The 22,249-nt window shown below is 43.3% G+C and overlaps 1 protein-coding gene across 2 annotated transcripts in view; it reads right to left on the bottom strand.

Annotated features, from left to right (window-relative positions):
* CAMKK1 (calcium/calmodulin dependent protein kinase kinase 1) overlaps positions 1-22,249 on the bottom strand; it is a 350,786-nt gene that overhangs the window by 291,676 nt on the left and 36,861 nt on the right. The window contains exon 2 of one of the 2 annotated variants that reach the window (XM_068268513.1): positions 20,361-20,418. The exons of the other annotated variant lie outside the window; for it this stretch is intronic. The gene's annotated coding sequence lies outside the window, so the exon portion shown is untranslated. The remainder of the gene's footprint in view (positions 1-20,360; positions 20,419-22,249) is intronic. 2 annotated transcript variants of the gene reach the window in all.

The raw sequence follows: 22,249 nt of genomic DNA, 5'->3' as shown, positions 1-22,249 counted from the left end.
CTGCCGGTCCAGGCGTTGGTGGAGGGTGGATCCGGAAGGACTATGGCGAGGAGTTGGACTAAAGAACGTCCGCATGTCCGACATCACCCTGAGATCGCTGGAGCGTCCTGTCCTTGCCTGCGTGGACTTGGGAGGAGGAGGGTTACTGCCAGTGGTACCTTGATTGCGTTGTGCAGCCACATCACCCTTAAACGCATTGTAAAGCATCATCGACAGCTTGTTCTGCAAATGCTGCATCCTTTCCGCCTTGTGTTGAGTTGGTAACCGGTCCGCCACTTTGTGCCTGTACCGAGGGTCTAGTAGCGTGGCCACCCAGTACAGGTCATTCCCCTTGAGTTTTTTGATACGGGGGTCCCTCAACAGGCTGGACAACATGAAAGAGGACATCTGCACAAAGCTGGATGCAGACGTACTCTCCATCTCCTCTTGCTCTTCCTCAGTGACAGGATGCAACTCCTCTTCCTCCCCCCAGCCACGAACAATACCACGGGAACGTGGAGCAGCAGAAGCCCCCTGTGACGGCTGCCGCGGTTGTTCTTGTTCCGCCGCCTCTTCCTCCTCCACAGAAACACCTTCCTCATCATCACCATCATCAGAGTCTGACTCCTCTCCTTCCCCACACGACTCCTCTTCTTCCTCCTCCTCCTCCCCCCTCTGTGCTGCCGCAGGTGTTGTGGGAACATCGGGTTTGGGTGTAAATGGCTCCCACGACTCCTGCCGCCGTAACGCTTCTCATTCACGCTCCTCCACAGCTGTATCCACCACTCTACGCACGGCACGCTCCAGGAAGTAGGCGTAGGGGATCAAGTCGCTGATGGTGCCCTCATCGCGACTCACCAGTTTGGTCACCTCCTCAAAGGGCTCCATGACCCTGCATGCATTTCGCATCAATGTCCAGGTGTTGGGCCACAACATCCCCATCCTCCCAGATTGTGTCCTTGTACTGTAATGATACAGGTACTGGGTGACGGCTTTCTCCTGGTCTAGCAGGCGAGAGAACAGCAGGGTGGAATTCCAGCGAGTCGGGCTATCGCAAATCAGGCGTCTCACCGGCAAGTTGTTTCTACGCTGAATGTCCGCAAAGCATGCCATGGCCTTGTAAGAGCGCCTGAAATGCCCACACAACTTCCTGGCCTGCTTCAGGACGTCCTCTAAGCCTGGGTACTTGGACACAAATCTTTGCACGACCAGATTCAGCACATGTGTCATGCAGAGTATGTGTGTCAGCTTTCCCAAATTCAACGCAGCAATGAGATTGTCACACACCACATTGCCGATCTCAAGCTTGTGCGGGGTCAGCCATTGCTCCACCTGTTTGTTAAGAGCAGCCAGGAGAGCTACTCCAGTGTGACTCTCCGCATTCAGGCAAGACATGTCTAACACTGCGTGACACCATCGTACCTGGCATGCAGCATAGGCCCTGGGGTGCTGGGGCTGTGTAGCTGGAGAGGAGATCGCGGCACCAGCCAAGGAGGAGGAGGAGGATGACGACAGCAAAGCGGTGGTAGCAGGTGGAGAAGAGGTGGCTGGAGGCCTGCCTGCAAGCCGTGGAGGTGTGACAAGTCGGTCCGCTGCGCAGCCACGTACTCCCTGCTTGCTGCCATCGGTCACCAGGTTGACCCAATGGGCTGTGTATGTAATGTAGTGGCCCTGCCCGTGTTTGGCAGACCAGGCATCCGTGGTCAGGTGGACCCTTGACCCAACGCTGTGTGCCAGAGATGACACCACTTGCCTCTCAACTGCACGGTACAGTTTGGGTATGGCCTTTTGTGAAAAATAATTGCGGCCTGGTATCTTCCACTGCGGTGTACCAATGGCCACAAACTTACGGAAAGCCTCCGACTCCACCAGCTTGTATGGTAATAGCTGGCGAGCGAATAGTTCCGCCACGCCAGCTGTGAGACACCGGGCAAGAGGGTGACTGGCAGACATTTGCTTCTTACGCTCAAATACTTCCTTCACGGACAGCTGGGTACTGCTGTGGGCAGAGGAGAAGGAACCGCTGAAGGGAAGAGGCGGTGTGGAGGAGGGTGGCTGTGAAGGTGCACGGGAGAAAGTGGATGAAGACGATGCACCTGAAGGAGGAAAAGGAGAAGGAGGGTGGCTTGTCTTTTGAGGGTTGCTGCTTTTCCTCAGGTGTTCTTGCCATAGCGGTTTGTGCCGTCTCTCCAGGTGCCTTCGTAAGGCACTTGTCCCTACGTGAGAGTTGGCCTTTCTACGGCTCAATTTTTGCTGGCAGAGACAACAGATAGCTTTGCTCTGATCTGAGACACACACGTGAAAAAATTTCCAAACCGCTGAGCCCCCCTGGGGTGATGGCACTACGGTGGCATTAGCAGCTGACGTTGAAGGGCATGTTGGCTGGCTGGCCATAGCTGGCGATACATGGCGCCGGACACTGCCCCCAGCTGTTTCGGAGGACAAGCTCCCTCTGCTTCTATCATGGAGTCGTCTCCTCCTACTCCTCTCTGATTCCTCCTCTGAACTGTCCCCCTGGTCATCTCCTCTACCGGGAACATATGTGGTATCCGTATAATCGTCATCATAATCCTCCTGGCCAGCTTTGCTTTCCTCAGACACCTCCTCCACTGCACCAACTTCAGGTGGTTCATCATCCCCCTCCTCACACGATACGTCCATACTATCGCCACCTAACTCAGACGTATGAGGTGGTGTACCTGCGCCTTCTTCTTGTTGTTGCAGTAGTGGCTGTGAATCAGTGATTTCACCACCAAATAACTCCTGCGAAGTGTCAAATGCAGCGGATGTGGTGCTTGTACTAGCGCTGGTAGCACTGGCTGCGGGAGATGAGGTCTTCTGTGTTAAATACTCAACCATGTCCTCACAATTTTGGGAAGTGATGGCACGTGCCTTCTTCTGAGCACTGTATTTTGGGACAGGTCCACATGAATCACAGCAACACCACCTCGCACAGACCTGCCGGTGCCTGGTGGCCTTCCTCTGGGTCTGCCTCTACCTCTTCCTCTACCTGGTTTGTCCATTTTGCCTATCTCGGGTGGATGCTAGGTATATGCAGTGAGGTGGGTTCACTCAACACAACAGGTAGTAGGATGCAGTGAGCTGGGTTCACTGAACAGTAAAGGTACTTAGATGCAGCGAGGTGAGTTCACTCAACACAACAGGTAGTTAGATGCAGTGATGCGGTGGGTTAAGTAAACACAACAGGTACTGCAGTATATGCAGTACTGGGTAGTACAATGTGCAGCTCCCTGTCACACACACAGGTAGTCACTGAATGTGCTGGGCTGCTGGCAGTGGCACACACACACTATCAATTGCAAGGCTGTGCAAGTGTGCATGCAACAAAAGTGTCAGTTTGACACACAGGGGAAAAAAAAAAAAAAGTACAGGATGAGCTCTGAAAAGAGCTATTGAGGGGTGCTATAAAAGCAATAACAATCAGCCAGGAGCAAGATAAGCAGCCAAGAGCCTAACTAATCTGTCCCTAGAAGAACAAGTCTGCAGCAGCTGTCCCTACTGTCTCTAGCAGGCACACGAGTGAGGCTAATGGCCGCCGAAGCCTGCCTTATATAAGGGGGGTGGGGCTCCAGGGCTTAGTGTAGCCTGAATGGCTACAATGTGCCTGCTGACTGTGATGCGGAGGGTCAAAGTTGACCCTCATAGTGCATTATGGGGCGAATCGAACTTCCGCAAAAGTTCGCCTGGAACCGTTTGCCGGCGAACCGTTCGCTACATCTCTACCGCTCACTAGATTTTAGGTCATGTAAGCAAGTACGTGTATAATATTAGTTTTTAGTGCTTCGCCTGTTGGATTAAAACACTTTTTAGAAGTAGAAAAATCATCTCATTTTTAAAGTGGATCTGAGGTGAACTTTTACTCATTGCATAATTGTGTTCCTTTCATATAGTTTATAGGGTATTTCTCAAGCCAAATACTTTTTTGTTTTTGTTTTAATACTCCAATTCCCTATAAACTAAACAAGCCTCGCCCACATCTTTTCAGAGAGCCTTGGCATTTTCAGACGGTAGCAAGGGCTCATGGGAGCTCAGTCTGGGCAGGAGGAGGGGGAGGTATTACTAGCCAGAGATTTCAGAGGCAGAGGGGAGGAGGGAGGAGGAGGGGGGATTCTTTTTTTTTCACAGGCTGAGTGCTGAAGTGGAGATAAGCTTGCCTGTGTGTAATGTTTACAAACATGTCTGCTTTCATTGTATCACAGGAAAAAATAATCAGATTCTATTGAAGCTGTTTGCAGCTAGATTTGCTGTGTAACCTATCTAAACTTTAGATAAGATATATAGACAAGTTACTTGTTATAGTTTTTAATCTCGGATCCGCTTTAATGCTGTAACAAACGAACCTTTACCATTAAATACCCTGGGCCTAAACAATAATTAGAAGGTTTATAGAAAAAGAAAAAAAAAAAGGAAGTTGCCAAAGCATGATGCTACTGTTACATCCATCCTCTCCATAGAGCAGTGCATACTGCTTGGCCAGTAGCTGAACAGCATGTATGTACAGCAATCATTCCAAAACTGCCACTCAAAATAATATGTACAGGTGGCTTCATATGAGGGAAGTCTAAAGTGTGTGCCAGATATATATATACACACACACACACACACACTTTTCACCAGTCTGCTGCATACGCATTGTGCTGTATTTTGGCCACTTTTCAATGGCCTGCAGTGTATACATAGTCCTATGTAGCATATGTAATTCTGCACTGCTGTACTGTAGCTTATGAGCTCAGTACTGATCCTGAGTATAAACACTGAAATATACCTCATATACACAATGCTGTTCTGTCATAAACACTGCTAATGTGCTCTAGAGTAGGAAAAGCACTTTTTACTTCCCTATGTTCTCTGTAGTCCTGTTATATACACCATGCTCTATATCTAGGATCTTTTTGGTAGTTATTAGCTAGCTCACCACCAGTACATAAGTGATGGTGAAGACCAGTACCAGTACATAAGCCATTTAATGATCCAGAGATCAAAACCACATGCCTTTCACCAAACGATATAAGGTCAAAATAAAAGAAGAAGAAGAAAAAAAAAAAAAAGAGTAAAAGGGAAGTAAAGGGCAAGAAAGAGGTCAAGTAGTGTTACGAAATAAAACAATGAAGTCTGGTAGCATAGCTTCACATTTTCTAAGTTTTGTAAGTTAGAAGAGGCAATTGTATAGCTCTGTACGCCTCCAAACACGAATACAGGTATGAACACAACAACAGTAATATTATTCCATGCAGAAATTCTATAGATATTATTTATAGAGTGATAACATATTCTGCGGTGCTTTACAGAGTATACAGACTAACCATCCCTCAGAGGAGCTCACAATCTAATTCCTACCCAAGTCATTAGACCCGCACACACCTGTAACTAATGTTGCCTATCAAGCGGCATCCCTGGGCCAACATTTGCATTCTGTTGCTATGTGGGTTATGTGGGGCGGGGGGTGCAATGGAGTAGTGCGTGAGTGATGTTTTTAAGGAACCACTTGAGGAGGGTGAAAGAGGAGAGAGTGCAAAAATTGGTCTATGGCTCAATATTAAAAAAAAAAAAAAAAAAAAAAAAAAGATCTTGGCATCAAGACCCATTCCCTCCCGGCATACAGAGGGGAAAGGAATGGAAGCAGCATCTTTGTGTTCTTACAGGGCTGTGGAGTTGGAGTCTGGGTCAGAGCAATTTTTTGGGTGCCTGGAGTGCCTGGAAAAATGCACCGACTTCGACTCAGACTCCTAATGAATTTAAACTGTAATTAAAATAGAAAATATGATAAAATGTTCTATTTCTCAGATAATAGTCATCATAAATAATTTATATATATATTAATAGCTCTGCTTCGTGCACAAAAATGAAATAAAGCAATCAAAAAATAGTTACTTGTGCTGCTTCAATAAAGCAGTCCCCATATTTTTAAAGTCAGATATACTGGATATACTCTGGAATCTCTTACATATACTAAATAACTATGCTCTAAGAATAAAGCCTGATATGTAGCTGGACGTCTCGCATGCGCAGTACAGCCCGGCGGACGTCCGATGACGTCAGAGCGCCGGCGTGGGACGCAAAAGTACAAGGACTTGGAGCGCAGAAGAGCCCGACCTGGCAGCCGGCCTGGCCACGTCGGGTCGGCCACCGGAGACCACCGGGAGCCTGCGGAGCGGCGGCGAGGGCACCTCCTGCCTGCCACGGGCTGGAGGAAGCCCCAGGTAAGTGGAAATTGATTTTTATTTTTTCCCCACCCTCCCTGAACCTTCCCTTTAAGTGTTGGCAGTTAAGAGATGCATTTTATGTTACATACTTTCAATCAACAAGATTGTAATATGCAAATTAGAGGAGTTGGAGTCGGTGGAATCCTAACCTGAGGAGTCGGAGTCGATGAAATTTTGTACAGACTCCACATCCCTGTGTTCTTGTGCTCAAAAATCACTAGGGACAGATTGCAGTTATGAAACTAAAACAATTACAAACTTGGACAGTATAATAAATAGCAGAGATGTCATCTATTCAGCAAAGGTTTGTAAGGACAAATACATGGTTTTTCATTGTTAAATGTATGGTTGTCAGAGTTGGACCATATGGAAGGCTGAGCGCTGAAAAAAATCGACACCTTTACATCATGGTGCTAAAGAAGACTTTAGAGAGTTCCTTGGATTGCAAGACCATCACATCAGTCAATCCTTAACTAAATTAACCCTGACTGTTCATAGGAAGGAGCAATGATAAAGTTGAAGCTGAAATACTTTAAACATACAATGAGAAGGAAGGACTCATTGGAGAAGACCCTGATGCTTGGAAACACAGAGGACAATCGGGAACAAGGGGACAGCAGAGAACAAACATGAGAATAATCATGAGCTTGGACAAGTTTTGAGAGGCAGTAGAAGATAGATGGGCCTGGTGTGTTGTGGGCCATGGAGTTGCAAAGAGTCGAACACGACTGAATAGCGACAACAACAACAATATGGAAATATGGGGAAGGGTGCAATACTTCTGTCTTCAACACTATGCTGAGATCATGCAAAAGACCAGCATGACCCTTTTCTTCATTATGTTGCTTGGAATAACGACCCTTTTCTTCATTATGTTGCTTGGAATAACGTTCAGTAATAATACTGTTTGAATCATGAATCATTAAGTGTCTGATGCACCAAACTGTGCATATGTTAGTGAAAAAGAGCATCTGCAAACAAATGAATTCTAGTTCTTTGGCAGACATTTGTCAAAAAAAAATAAAAAAAATAGAAATTTTAAAACTGTCACAGTGGCAGCAGCAATAATAAACCTGTCTTCTTCCGCCATACTGAATCTAGCACTGGAAAGTTGATCACAGTAAACACATGCATTTATCTACACAATGTATTTATAATAATAATAATAATAATAATAATAATAATAAATAAAAAAAAAAGCAATCCAGGACATAGCTGTGTCTAGTGCATGATGAAAGCCACTAACAGTTTTCTCCAATGCAAATCTGCAATAAAGCTGATAGCCCATTTAAATGAATGGGCTCATTCATACCCAATTAAGAGTTTTCATGGGGGGGGGGGGGGGGGGAAATCAGACATTTTGGACACTACATGCATCTAATCCATTTTTTTTCTTTACATTAGCTGGTGTGGAAAAGCATTCACATCTTTCTGCATAGGAACACACGCAGAGCCCAATAAAACTCATGCTAAAGTACATGTATGATTGCGTATAGTAGTATGACCCTGCCTAAATGTATTGTCTGCCTGGACTACACTATAAAATGTGTTTTGTCCATGTAAGAGATGTAGGCGAAAGCACCACAATACCAGCTTTCACCTACAATACACCAGATGACCTACCACATCAGACACCAACTGGTTAACAGGAAGCTTATGACAACATTATTAGGAGAACTAAACCATGCAAGGTTAAATGTTAAAATGCTGCAAACTGTGCAAAAACATTAACCAATCATTGCCTGTCATACATGCCACAAAGAGCTTCAACATCACAAAGTCATACTGCTGCTCTTTCAGCAATGTCATGTACCTCATACAATGAGACCATAAGCTTTACGGTTTTACGTTGGAGAAATATCACAGTTATAGAAAAGAGTGCACTTGCATTGACATACTGTAAGACATGACTAGGAAGATAACTGAGCAGATAACCATTTCACAGCTTGGGTTAACCTACACCTTGGTGCACCCTGCTTTGATCTTACCCAGTCTTCCTGTTGTGACCTGGCCTGTGACCTTAACTGTCTACCCCCTGTCTTGACGTTGACTTCACCTGCCTGCTGCCTGCTTTGACCTTTAGCTTGTGGCATCGATTACTACTGTTGTCATCCATCAGACTCCACATTGCAATTCCCTCTGGTCTCTTTGGTCGCTGGTGGGGCATTCCCAGGGGTTGTGACCTGGTAGCCACTGGGCAGCAAAGGAGTCTGTCGCCAACTGGGGTAGCAGCCTATCATCCCTTGCAGGGTGCTCTGGTGAAGCCACGTGGCTACTTAGACTCCACGCCTTGGGAGAGTCCACCTCTGCTCTGACTGAGTCAACAGGGCCTGCCTGTCATCGCAAGCCAGATCAGTATGATTTTTTTCCCAATAAGGGCATAGTGCTGAAGATATGAATGTTATAGCTTGGAAAGGCGACTTGGGATCTGTACAGGACTGTAAAACCTTGCAAAAGGAGGATGATAATTTTCTTCTACACAAGGTAAACAGGACCCGCTGTACATTTTCGTATCATAAGTATTTTTTAAGCACTTTTATGATTATTTTCTTCATTTTACCTCATTCTCTTTCTCCCCTCTTAAAATTCTTCACTAAGCAGACTCCAATCTGAAAATCTTTTGTCTGTTTCCTTATTAGTATCCTTGCATTTGAAATCTTTTATTACGTTGGGCAATTGTTTGGAAGATCTGTGTGCTGAGGACTGTCCTTTTTAACACACACACACACACACACACACACACACACACACACACACACACACACACACACACACACACACACACACACACACACACACACACACACACACACACACACACACACACACACACACACACACACACACACACACACACACACACACTTATTATTACTATTTTTTTTTTTACTTATCTTTGTTTTGGACACATCTTGAGATAACAGATCATTGCCCAGTCCCTCTACTATCCAGGCTCCACACCCTTTTCCCCTCACTGGGACTACCTATTCCTAGTCCCAGCCTTGGAACCAGAGGGTGGGAAATACTCATCAATTGTTACTAGTAATGGGTTGGTCTGAAGTTTATTATTGAGCCCTTTATCACTTGATGAGGACTTCTTCTGATGCAAGTACGCGTAGCTAAGGAGCTGTGGACCCCGATGCAAGTTTTACAATGGGGCCCCTCAAGCACTCTATACATAACAATTGATACGGCGCACCAAAACCTGCCAATGGCAATTACAGTGTCAGAGGTGCAAGAAGGGGCTGGGGAACAGCTTGTTAATGATTACCACTATTCAAAGTATCTATAGAAGTGATTATTATGAGCACAGGACCAATAGAGAGCTAAAACTGTAGTTGAGGGAGGGTCCTTTGGGGCCCCTGAGGCCCAAGGGCCCTGATGCGGTCGCAACCTCTGCAAATCCTATTGCTTCGCCCCTGCAAGTACATATCCCGAATACCTTTGTGATATTTTGCTGCCAGAGGCAGCCTATTGTTTCCCCATCCAAATCTGTGTGTGGAGAAACTCGAACAATCCCCCCCCCCCCCCCTAGTGAAAATGTGCCTTACAGGGAACCTAAACCTGAGAGGGATATGGATGTTTCCTTTTTAAAAGTACCAGTTGCCTGGTAGTCCTGCTGATCCCTTTGGTGCAGTAGTGGCTGAATCACTGACCTGAAACAAGCATGCAGCTAATCCAGCTTGACTTCAGTCAGAGCACCTGATCTGTATGCTTGTTGAGGGGCTGTGGCTAAAAGTATTAGAGACACAGGATCAGCAGGAGAGTCAGGCAACTGGTATTATTTTAAAAGGAAAATCCATATCTTTCTCAGTTTAGGTTCCCTTTAAAGGTATGGATCATAGAACAGATTAAAGCAGACCATATATGCATCAATTTTCCCTGCCACACAGTCGCAGTAAGTAAGCAAACTGGTTGATAGAAGTCACGTAGGCTTATACTTTACAGTAATCGGATATGGCTGTCCACACTTTATGGCATAGCAAGTAGTAAAAAAAAAAAAAAAAAATAAAAAAAAATAATATGCAAGGTGCATAATTATTAAAGGCTTATAACATTATTAAAGGCTTAGTTGATGTATGCAGCCTAAATGAGATCATTTGATATTTTACTAGAAAGAAGCAAAGGTAAATGTTGTTTCAGCTTATTTATAAAGCAGTCTTCCAGCTGCGAGCAACTCCAATGGCCAACAGTGTTTTAAACATATTTCGATTACAATTCACCCCATTTTATTTGTATGAAGTTTTTATTCCAATGAAAAAGTCAACCTGAACATCTACAGGTTTGTTCTATTTCTTTCAGCTTAAAAAAATAAATAAATAAATAAATCTTAAAAGGCATTGCATGCTCGAAGCAAAACCCGATATAATCAATAAATAACTAAAATGCTTATCATTCTCCTTGGCCAGCCTCTTGCCTAGCATCATTTATTTTTCAGATGCACAGAGTAAGCTATATCACAGGAGCCAGTCTGCCAGCACAGCATTCTGTACACATTGTAATGGTGTGCACTTGCCAGGTGAAGAAAGTGAATGACAAATGTGAATGAGATTCTCTGCTCTACAGGACATAATCAATCCATTTCATTCAAGGCACAGATCACTCGGTGCTTGTCAGCTTCTTCATTTCAAACACTCTGCAGATATCAGGCATTGCCCACTACCTGGCTTTCCATAAACACGAAAAAATACTTAACGAAACATTCACTTTAAATTTGGTCAAGCCAGATTAAATTATAAAATATTTAATACATTTCCAACACTGACATATTACACAGCATAGTAGATAACATATGGAACAAAAGGGCTCATAATATAAATGTCTTCACTGCATCTAGGGAGTAGTTTTGTTGTATGCTTTTAGAATGTGAAAGGAAACCTTTGACAACAGTGAAGACATACAAACCCCATGCAGTTAGTGTCCTTGGTTGTGATCAAACCCAGGACCCTGGAGCAAATGGTGTATGATATGGATTATACTTTAGCAATGTCAGCTATCAATATCAAAGCTCTCATTTGTTTATGGACAGCAGTTTCAAACAAGGTAGACCACCAAGTTCAAAGACTTACATACTTCTAATGGCCCATACTCACGGGCTACAATTGTCGCCCGTGAGTATGGGCCGTCGCACGAGCGCGCACCCCGAACTGTCGCCCGACGCTGATGTCGCCGGGCGATTGAAAGTTTCAATCGCCCAGCGACAGTCGCCGCCGCACCTCCGCCGCAACTGTCGCTAGTCCGCGTGAGTACGCGGACTAGCGACAGCAACCTCCATTCAGAATGCAGAGCTTCCGGCGGGGGGAGGAGGAACGTCGGCGACAGCTTCCGTTGCGCCGCTGGTCCCTCTTACGCGTGTGTACGCAGAGGGACCTGGCGAGGAGCTGTCGCCGGCCTGTCGCCCACACGCTCACATGTGCTGGCGACAGGCAACTTTTGCTGCCCGTGAGTATGGGCCATAAGCAGTGAAGGCCAAAGATTGCTAGGGCTATGCTGAACCCAAAGGACAACGTCGGCAGTACAACAAAAAAATTACAGTAATAACAGATATTTGACAGCGTTTGAAATTTCTGGAAATAAAGTTAAGTGCAGAGCTAATATTCAAGGAATAACGATGATAGGATCCACAGCCTCTATCCTTCCTTCCTCCCCTTTTTATTTTCTCTTTTAAGCCCAATCTACACGATAAGATTCTTTATACGATTCTATTTACGATCCAATTAAATCCGACATGTCCGATCAGGATTCGATTCAATTCAATTCAATTTGCCATTGCAAAACAATGGCAAATCGAATTGAATTGAATCCTGATCGGACATGTCGGATTTAATCGGATCGTTAATTGAATCGTATAAAGAATCGTATCGTGTAGATGGGGCTTTAGTCTCTTTTAAATGGAGTCAAAACACTAAAATAAATATACAATAGTAAACAGAACATAGTGACACTCAAGTGCTTCATTATAGTGGAGTCTCCTGTGAGCTGTTTGCATATTTCATTAAAAAAAACAATTCATAAGCATCTCTTTACAACTATGCTTAACTGAAAGATGTTTATATGTACATGGCTGATCCAAGAAGATGAAATAGAAATGAATAGCCTAGAAAGTTAAATATTTATATATGTCCTTATCTTTAACTAAGCTTATTTAGGGTTATGCTCTGAATCTAACATTCTATTGTGGTTTTTTGTTTACTTTCTTGGCTTTGTATTACTTCCTTTGATTGAATAATGAGTAAAAACTACTGATGGGTATATTCCAATACCTGTAACTAAACTTTGCAAATGGACAGGTGTGCTGTAAAGCCATTGCCCAGCCTCCTGTTTCTATAAGATCTATGATGTAAAATCAATTAGCTATGCACAAGACAATGTTTTCGATATTGCACACCTGTACTTTTCCAATAAATATATGAAAATACCCAGTTGCTGGATCCTCCCCTGGTCCTCTAGTTCCCACACAAAGTCGGATTTTCATCCACACCTTTTGGCCCCATTCAGTACAAATGAGTAGTTATCACACCAAAAATCACATAGCAAAAGCAAAAAAGGATTGTTGTTACCTCTATATTTTGCAATTTGTAGCACATACGGGCCATAGGATTGCTCAATTGTAGTGCTGAAGTGTTGGCTACAAAATCAGGCAGTGATTTCACTGTCTCCAGCTGCTTGTGGGAAAAAAAGGCCTTAAAGAGGACCTGAACTCTAGCAGTGGACAGAAGGAAAACCTATAGAAATGCACCATGTATGTACTTAGAGAGTTTAGCATGCCTAATGCTTCATACACACTTGAGATAAAATTATTTGGAAAAGGAAAGATCACAGACCAATTTTACCCCCTTCCATGTAGTATGAGAGCCATACTCTACACAGGTTATTCTTTGGAGCTGCACTCCCCATCAAATAAAATCTTTGCAAGATGCTGCACACAAAGATGCCCGTACACACTCAAAAGATCATTATCTGTAAAAGATCTCTTCCTGCAAAAGATCCATTCCTGCAAAATGCATTCATAGTCTATGATATCTGCAGATCCTCATACACACTTGGTTTAACAGACTTCATCTGCATATCTGGCAATCATCTGCAGATCTGAAAATCCATCCTGGTGGATCTGATCTGCAGATGATCTGCAGATGATTGTCTGTTAAACCAAGTGTGTATGATGATCTGCAGATCTCATAGACTATGAATGCATTTTGCAGGAATGGATCTTTTGCAGGAACAGATCTTTTGCAGATAATGATCTTTTGAGTGTGTACAGCATCTTTGTGTGCAGCATCCTGCAAAGATTTTATTTGATGGGGAGTGCCGCTCCATAGAATAGACTGTGTAGAGTATGGCTCTCATACTACATGGAAGGGGGTAAAATTGGTCTGTGATCTTGCCTTTTCCAAAGACTTTTATCTCAAGTGTGTATGAACCATAATTCCCCCTCATCTGCGACTAAGCACAATTTGTAATGTGATCCCTTAGCTGTGTCAGAAGACTGTTACGGAACAAAGCTCATTTGTAAACACAGGATGTTAACATGGTCTGCTCCCATGAATGAAGAAAGTAGACAAACTGAACATTTAGAGAGACTGGCTGCTGCCGCCTCACAACTTTTTCCCGATTAACTAATGTAGACGGTGATGGGATAACAGGAGCAATTTTGACAGCTGCATCTTTAATACAATTGTGCTGTCATTTCAACAAACCTAAAACATCAAGTCTTGCTAACTGAATTTATTGATGCAGATTAGTGGCTTCACAGGCCAAAACTTTAAATGTCACATTTTCAAACAGCAGCCAGATGTTTCAAATATAATTCAATAAACTAAGTAACCATTCGTTACTACCATTTATTATTATTTTTTCTTGCTCTGCATACACTTGCTGCCAAAGCATTACAGCGGCTCTTGGTAAACATACCTGCGGCTCTACATACAATAAGGCCCGGTTCACATTAGCGTTCCAGGTCCTGCTTCCCCGGACCCGGAACGCTCCGTACAGAGCGGATGGTGAACGGATATATTGCTAATCAATGTATCCATTCACACTTGTGCGCCGTCCGGATCCGATCCGTGAACGCAGCTCCGGGACGGTCCGGCTTTTTTTCCAACATGCGCTATTTTTCAGTCCGTCCCGGTGCGGCTGCGGACCCGGGCCGGATCCTGACCCGAACATGCGGCCATGCTGTGCAATGAGAAACGGATGTTTCCCATCACACTGGCAATAGGACCGGATGCTTCCAGCACCGGTCCTATGCCACTTGGGGGGCCCGGACTACACGCCGGTATCCCCCATGCTTGCAGTGCCGTTCTGGCACTGCAAAGTATCTAGTTCCGGCTACTTTATTGTAGCCGGAACTGATACATTCCGGATCCGCAACTTGTGCCGCCTTGTGGCCACCGCAGAGACCCGTACGGTCTCTTTGCGGCCCCCGGATCCGGACCCCCGGACACTTGCGGACTCGAAACGCAAGTGTGAATGGGGCCTAACACACCATCTCCCTTGGAGATCATTCACCCAAACAGGATGACGACTGCAGAGCCCAGAGCTTGGTCTCCGGCCATAAATGGGACAAACACCACTACTGGCTTCAATTTCACCATAGCAGCCCTACAGAACCAGGTGAAACATGTCCATTTGGCTTTGAGTACCATTGAACACTGATAGTGCTGTTTTTTCTTGTCATTGCTCTGTTTCTAGTGGAAGTTTACAAGCTACACCAGTGTTACATAATCCACCTAAGATCCACTAACCCTCAAACCCTTCTGTACAATATTACAGGACAGCTTGTAAATTCCTGGTCTGCATACCACATGCATACTTCCCTTCTAATTTACTACATAATGCCTAAAAGACAAGGCTTGCAAATGTCAACCTGCAGCACCATAGTCATGAAGCTTATAAGCTTTCATATTCTTAGGGAAGGCAGTTTATTCTGATGTTACTTTATATTTTTGCTTAAAGTGTACCTGAAAGCAAATCTTTGGGAAAAAATAGATATTCTGGCGTAAAAGACTACTTTTTAACCCTTGAAAATCTTTGGGAGTCATTTTATATGCCAGGTGTCATTGATGCCGGGTGATACCCGATGTTGATACGTGATGCGCGTACGCAACATGCTGATGTTTAATTACCGGGTGCTCGAGATTCCGCTTGGAGACAGGTAGAGCTGACCAATTTGCTTAGGGAGAGGAAGAGTCGACCAATCCAACCATTCAAGCGGCTGTATACTGTTATATACTGGGTACGACATACAGGACAGCACCAGTATCTGTTCTTACATAGAACCAGTATATGTTTTTTTTAACATTTTTATTTGGTGTGCGTTGGCAGAGAGGTAGTCTTATAGGGCGAGTATATCCCAAACTTAACAGTATATTTTAACTGGAAAAGTTGTGGGGTCATCTTATACGCCGGAAAATACAGTATTTACCTCAGTAAAGGGAAGCTTCTGGATAATCTAGAAGCTTTCCACACACCCCTAGAGCTTGCCATTCCAGTGCTGGGACCCGCTGAACCTATTCCACAAGGGCAGGAGCAAGATGGCCCGTGCCACTGTGTGTACCTAGCATTACAATTACATTTGCTTACACACAAATAATGCCCTATTAGGCCTCTTTTCCATAGGAGGCTGAAGGCAGTGAATTCAGCATCTGTCAACTGTTCCCATTCACTGGACAGGCCCTTACTAGCATGGACTGTCCACTTCCAGAATTTTACCTCCACAGAGGAGGAGAGGAAACTCTACATCCTACTGGGGGAGGAGGAAACAACCGTGCAAACAGCTGCCCGATATGTCACAGCCTGCCACCAACTGAGAGGAACATGATACCTCATGAACTGTATACCCCCAATACCCCCCATGGACTGTATATCCCAGCCCCCCATACTGTCCCTTACATCCTCCACACACCTATGGACTATATACCCCAACCCCCTATATCCCACAATCCCCCCCCATGTTAATGTTTTGTTTTGCTTTGGCAATGCTAAATGTATTTGGTCCTGCCAATAAAGCATTTAGGTCCTGCCATAGGAGTTACATCTGAGCGTGGCGGTTGCCATCACAACACTCCTGTTCTGCGGAACTGGCACTTATAAAGAGATGAATCCCAGGGGAGGTGTAATAGAAAAAAAGCTTTTATTAGGCAGGTATAAGATTTTATTTTGCTAGGTTTTAGATATTTTACATAAACATCCTGCTTACTTCCCAACAAAGGCAGGATGATTACAGGTCCAGTTTAAACCGTTGTGCTTGAATAACAGAAGTACAATCACACATAAACCCACTCTCCTTCCCTTCACTTTTGTAACGTATTGAGGTCCAAATTTACAGATGCAGATTCTCTAAAGAGCACATCCTAAATGTACAGCCATCATTTTCTTCCTTTCAGAGATGTATTCATACATATCGGTTGTGATCAAGATAACTGAATAGGTTAAGGAGTATGATCTGAGCTAGAAAGAATCTTGGGTGACATTTACTTTCTATCAAAGCAGCTACCAGAGAGCAAGAATTTGATATATAAAGGCACTTCAAGATCAGCTTAAAAACCTTTATACAGTAAAAAAACCTTCTTATCCAGAACTCAGTTTACCAGAATTCTCAAGCAACCATTAAAAAAATCCTTCCTGAAGAATGCATACATCTACTTTTACACTTCTTTATACAGTAATAAAACTCTGTTACATTAAGTTAAGTCTGTATTTTGTCCTAATATGTTTTTAATTACTGTATTTTAACATTAATATAGGGTTTAAGGTAAGTATACAGTGTGAGGTATAGTACTGGTTACACAACCAGAAACTACACTTATCTGACATCAGCCAATCCCTGTTGGTGACGGATAATGGGGTTTTTACTGTATAATAAAACACCTAACAAGTTTTATAATAAAACTCTATGCTGACAGATATGATCTAAAAACAACACAATTGTTATAGTATTCACTCAAAGGCAAAACAAGGCTATTCAGTGCATACAGTGTGAGGAACTGCTGTTTTTAGCTCAGAAGCATTTGGTACTTTTTGTTTGTCATGTAATGCTTGAGTGAGAGGAATGTTCTATCCTGGGAGATCACTCTCACTAATGCTACAGATTATCGCCACCTGGAAATGTTGATCGAGTTTGCGTGTAGAATTATGTAAACCTGAAGTCATATTTACAAGACACTGGGGGTGAGCCTGCATGCTAGACAGCCTTGCAACCAGTCAGTAAACAAAGTGCTCTAAAACAAGAATATTAAGAAAGTACACCAAGTTAACTAGAAGTTTGACTACAGCCATCTTGTAGTCCCAGCTCCTCCCTGAAACCCATGTAAAAACTCCTCACCCTCTGCCTTGGTGCAGAAGCAATACATGACCCAGCTGAAGGAGAAGGGGGCGTGGCAATATACATCCTTGCAGAAAAGTCCAGCCATTTTAAAAGGGACCAAAAAGGGCTCAATAAAGCCCCATCACAGACCACTGTATTTTGTATTTTCTGAAAAGGTGGTGAGGCTGCCTACTGTAGTAGTGGGATCATGTTCACTTAAAAAGAAAAATCACAAATTGCCCCCTAATTTCTCACGGAGGACACTACAAAATAAGATTGGATGATGATCTTCATAGAAGCATAAAACATATCTCCATTTTGAGGGCCATTTCAAGAACGTGCAGATCCAGACCGAATCTGCAGCGTTTCCACGCATGCGAGTGGGGAAATGCCTATATCGAACTTTGGTGCTAATCTGGACAGCATGCGGAGTTTTCTGCAGCACGCACCTGAATCCTATAGCCATGCATGTCACAGCTTAGCCATGGCCATTTTGGATTTGCTCCTAGTGAAAATAGGCCCTAAACTTTGAAAACACAATGCTTATAAACATCATTTTCCTATATTTTAAAAAGCTATACTTTGATTACTGTATATACTTGCTGATAAGCCTAATTTTTCAGCATAAAAAAATGTCCTGAAAAAGTATCCCCTCTGCTTATATGGTCGGTCAGTGGAGCAAAATAAATGGTGGAGCAGGTTTTGTTAATGGCAGAGGAGCGTAAGGATTGCGCACTAGTGATCCTGCTCTTACCAGCTTGCACCCTGCTGTGAGTGTGCTGCTCAAGACTACCTGTGTCCTCATGGCTTGTGGAGCGGTGCATGCAAGCAGCATTGTCAGCGGTGCAGTGATTGGGGATTCTTCCTGAGTGTCAACCGCTGTGTCTCATATCTATGACGCCATCTAGTGGCTTCCTCAGACACAGCTGTATGGTCCTGGGGCACATCCGGCTATGGAGAGGGGGGACATCTGGCTACTGTGGAGAGGGCTTATACATGAGTCAATCACTTTTTCCTGGTTTCTGAGGGAGAAGTGGGTATCTCGGCTTATACACGGGTCGGCTTTTATGCGAGTATACACGGTACTAATAATACTTAAGTTTTTTCACCTGGTCACTATTACAGCTCTTCCTGTGTTTCTCTGCTGTAGCTGCCTTGCATCACCATCTGCTGCTGCCGCCGAGATAGTAGTGATAGCACCACCTCCCATGTACACTACTTCAGCATCACAAGGATCTTCAGATCTCTCTTCCCTTTAGAATACTGTCTAAATTTTGAGTGAATTGGTTACTGTCTAAATTCTGAGTTGATTGTAGGGTTATGCAAATTTTGTATGCAAATTTAGACAGCTTGACAACTGATTCCCCATTTGCCAATTTCTACTGAGAGCTGACTGCTTGGACTGCTAAAATCACAAACACTGGTCCACATGACAGCCCGGGGATGCTTGGACTGCTACAAGCTTTGTATTGCTTGAGGAACAAAGTAAAAGGAAATTGCAATTGCTCGACTCTATCCTACTTCAGTACCCGAGCCTCTCAATGTAATAAAGAATTGGCACGTCGATCAATTAGATGCCTGAGAATTGATCTGTATACCCCTATTTTTAATAGGTTTTCAAAGTTTATATTTAAAGTGAAACTTAAGTAAAAACAAAGTGATGAGTTAAACAATTGTATCTATCCTCCTACTCCTAAAAATGAGTTTAGATTTCCCAGAGTTTTATGTTATGTTTAAAGGTGGTCACTAACGGTCCAATTTCTAGCAAATAAAAATAATCATTAGAGCAATCAGAAACTCTGATCAGATTGGTTTTAAATCATCTAAATTGATGGACAATCTATTAAGAACGATTATAAAAACAGTCGTCCGATTGGATTTTCATCCAACCAGAATTCAGATTTTCTTGTTGGTTGTGATAGACAGGAAGCAAAGATTGGTTCACGGATGGTGTAGTGAACAAATTCACTTCTGATCAGAATGATCTGATCGCTTGAACGTTTTTCCGCTAGAAATTGTATCTTTAGTAGCCACCTTTAAGACTTGAAAAACTTTGGGGGGAAAAAAAAAAAAACATTTATTGTTTTGTCTCAGCAGTGCTCAAATATATGAATGATTGAACTTTTTGCATCCTCTCCTGCCATAGAACTGGGTTTCCTTGAGCAAAGTATTTTATAGCTGTAATTCCTTATCAGTAGTCTGGGGGTTTGGGTCTGCATAGTATAATAACTCTTTCAGGCAGAGAAAGAAGAAAAGCACCACAGCATATTTATTTGTGTGCTTGGCACTGTACACACACGTCTATCTCGTTATGTTACTTAAAGTGGATCCGAGGTGAACTTTTACTTATTGCATAATTGTGTTCCTTTCCTATTGTTTATAGGGTATTCCTCAAGCCAAATACTTTTTTGTTTTTGTCTTAATACTCTAATTCCCTATACACTTAAGAAGACATGCCCCCAGGTTTTCAGAGAGCCAAGGCACTTTCAGACAGTAGCAAGGGCTTATGGGAGCTTAGTCTGGGCAAGAGGAGGGGGAGGTATTACTAGCCAGAAATTTCAGTGGCAGAGGGGAGGAGGGAGGATTAGGTTTTTTTTGCTCAAGATGCAGATAACCCTGCTTCTGTGTAATGTTTACAAACAACATAACTGCTGTCATTGTATCACAGGAATAATCAATCATATTCTATTAAAGCTGTTTGCAGCTAGATTTGCTGTGTAAACTATCTAAACTTTAGATAAGATATATAGACAAGTTACTTGTTATAGTTAGTTTTTCATCTCAGATCCGCTTTAAGGTTCTCTTTAATGTCTATTCTATTTACCAAAAAAAATAAAATAATTCATGCCTACCTTATCCTAAGTTCAGCCAGGGCTTGTTAAGTCTGCAGAGAATTAATAGGATATCCATCTGTGCTGAGAACGATGTACAATGAGTACAAAACTCCACAAAGCAAAAGTGATACTGAAATAAGATGCCCTTCTAATAATGCAGAAGTAAGCGAAATTTCCTTCTCAGCATATTTGAGGATGTAACAACAGCTTTACTGAGGCAAACAATGTAAACTGATTTCACACAGCCCATCACCCAACACATGTATTGTAAAACTTCTAGAGAGGAAACGTAAATGTATAAAAAAGTTACATACAAAAGCAAATTAGGAGTTTCAGTTTGAGCCTGTGGTAATATAGAAATGTAAGAGAACAGTAGAAGGTCAATTCACAGCAGCTGTTGCAAGACACTGTTATGCATAGTATTGGCTGGCTAAAGGCTGCTAGTTGCCCACAGGATCTTTCTTGACTATGATGCAGTTACAACACTGCTTTAGGCATATTCAAAGTGGATAAACTTAAAAGTACAGACAGAACTCCGAGATCCAGGCTTCATCAACCAGTGAGTCACTGGTTTATTCTATCGTTGGCATTATAGAATATACCGCTATATCAGGTCAGTTAACTGAAAAATGCCAGAAATTCAGGCTTAATTTTAGGTTTTAAAAGACACTTGCATGCAGCTAGGGTACCGATGGCCCTGCAAAAAGATAACTACTACAATTGGTGCACCTGAAAAAAGATGCAGGATAAACCGACTGCCAATGGTGGTATTTTTAAGAAGCAGATTGTTTTACAAAATACCTACCGGTATATTTTCCAGTGCTGATCAGTGGTACTCTCAGAATATGGACACAGCTGTAAAAGTGCAGATCATGCTGACATACCTCCAATTTGAAATAGGAGAGACACCTTTAAGACACGCCTCTGCCACACATCTACATTACGCGTAACACAAAGAATTCATAGCAAAATATGGAGTTTTACAATTTAGTTTAGTTCCAAAAAAGTGGATATGTGGATTTAGGCGCACAGACCATCAGCTACGCCAGGTGCTGCTGCCATGGACCACAATCTAAATTTGGACCTCATCAGGTCCAGCGGTCATTCTCCCTCTCCTAATTGGTCTCTCCTAACTTGAAGTGTAACTGAGTATTTGATTGGTCCCTCACATGTTGTGGGTGTATTTAAACTTGTGACAATGGTCATTATATGCCAGTTTGCGAGCTCAACAGTTTGTAAAAGTACATAACATCTGAAACAGCAGGGAGGAATGACAGACAACGAATAAGCTGGAGGCATACTGAGGGGACATTTGTTGCAAGTCATTTAGCAATCCACCACTTCAGATAACTAAATGCCATTGGGGTCGATTCATCCAACTTTAGTTTTGCAGTACACAGCAGTTTTACAAACTAGCTACGGTACCTGACCCGCATTTCTGGCAACGCAGACAGTGGAGTGATGTTCCTGGGACAAATCATAGAACAGGGCAAGCTGATTTCCTTTTCCAATCTTACAGAGGCCCATCCCTTCTAACTTCCCATTATTTCCGTTACCTCCAATTAAGGCATGCAATGCATCAACAATTTGGAGATACCTTGGAACAAATTGAAGCACACCCGGTCTTGGCTTTAATAGCAAGTGAACCTGTGAAGCACCTGATTGGTGATGTATATAAAGTGATGATTAGTGACAAAGCCATAGAACGTACAGAGGTTGCAAAAGACATATGGATAAGAGAAAGTCTGGACATTGATGAGGATGATTGGGAGGATGCGTTGGAGGCAGTGACAAAAGGTGTCAGTAAATGTCAAAGACCGTGCTACCCAGCTATACATCCTGGCTCCAGCGAGGGTGGCTAAATACAAAGCGGATGCAAGTGGAGATTGCGCTAAGTGCAGAGTACA

This window comes from Hyperolius riggenbachi, chromosome 2, assembly GCF_040937935.1.
Source record: "Hyperolius riggenbachi isolate aHypRig1 chromosome 2, aHypRig1.pri, whole genome shotgun sequence".
Taxonomy (NCBI): domain Eukaryota; kingdom Metazoa; phylum Chordata; class Amphibia; order Anura; family Hyperoliidae; genus Hyperolius; species Hyperolius riggenbachi.
Note: the sequence above shows the minus strand (reverse complement) of the source record. Positions and strands in the feature narration are given on the sequence as shown.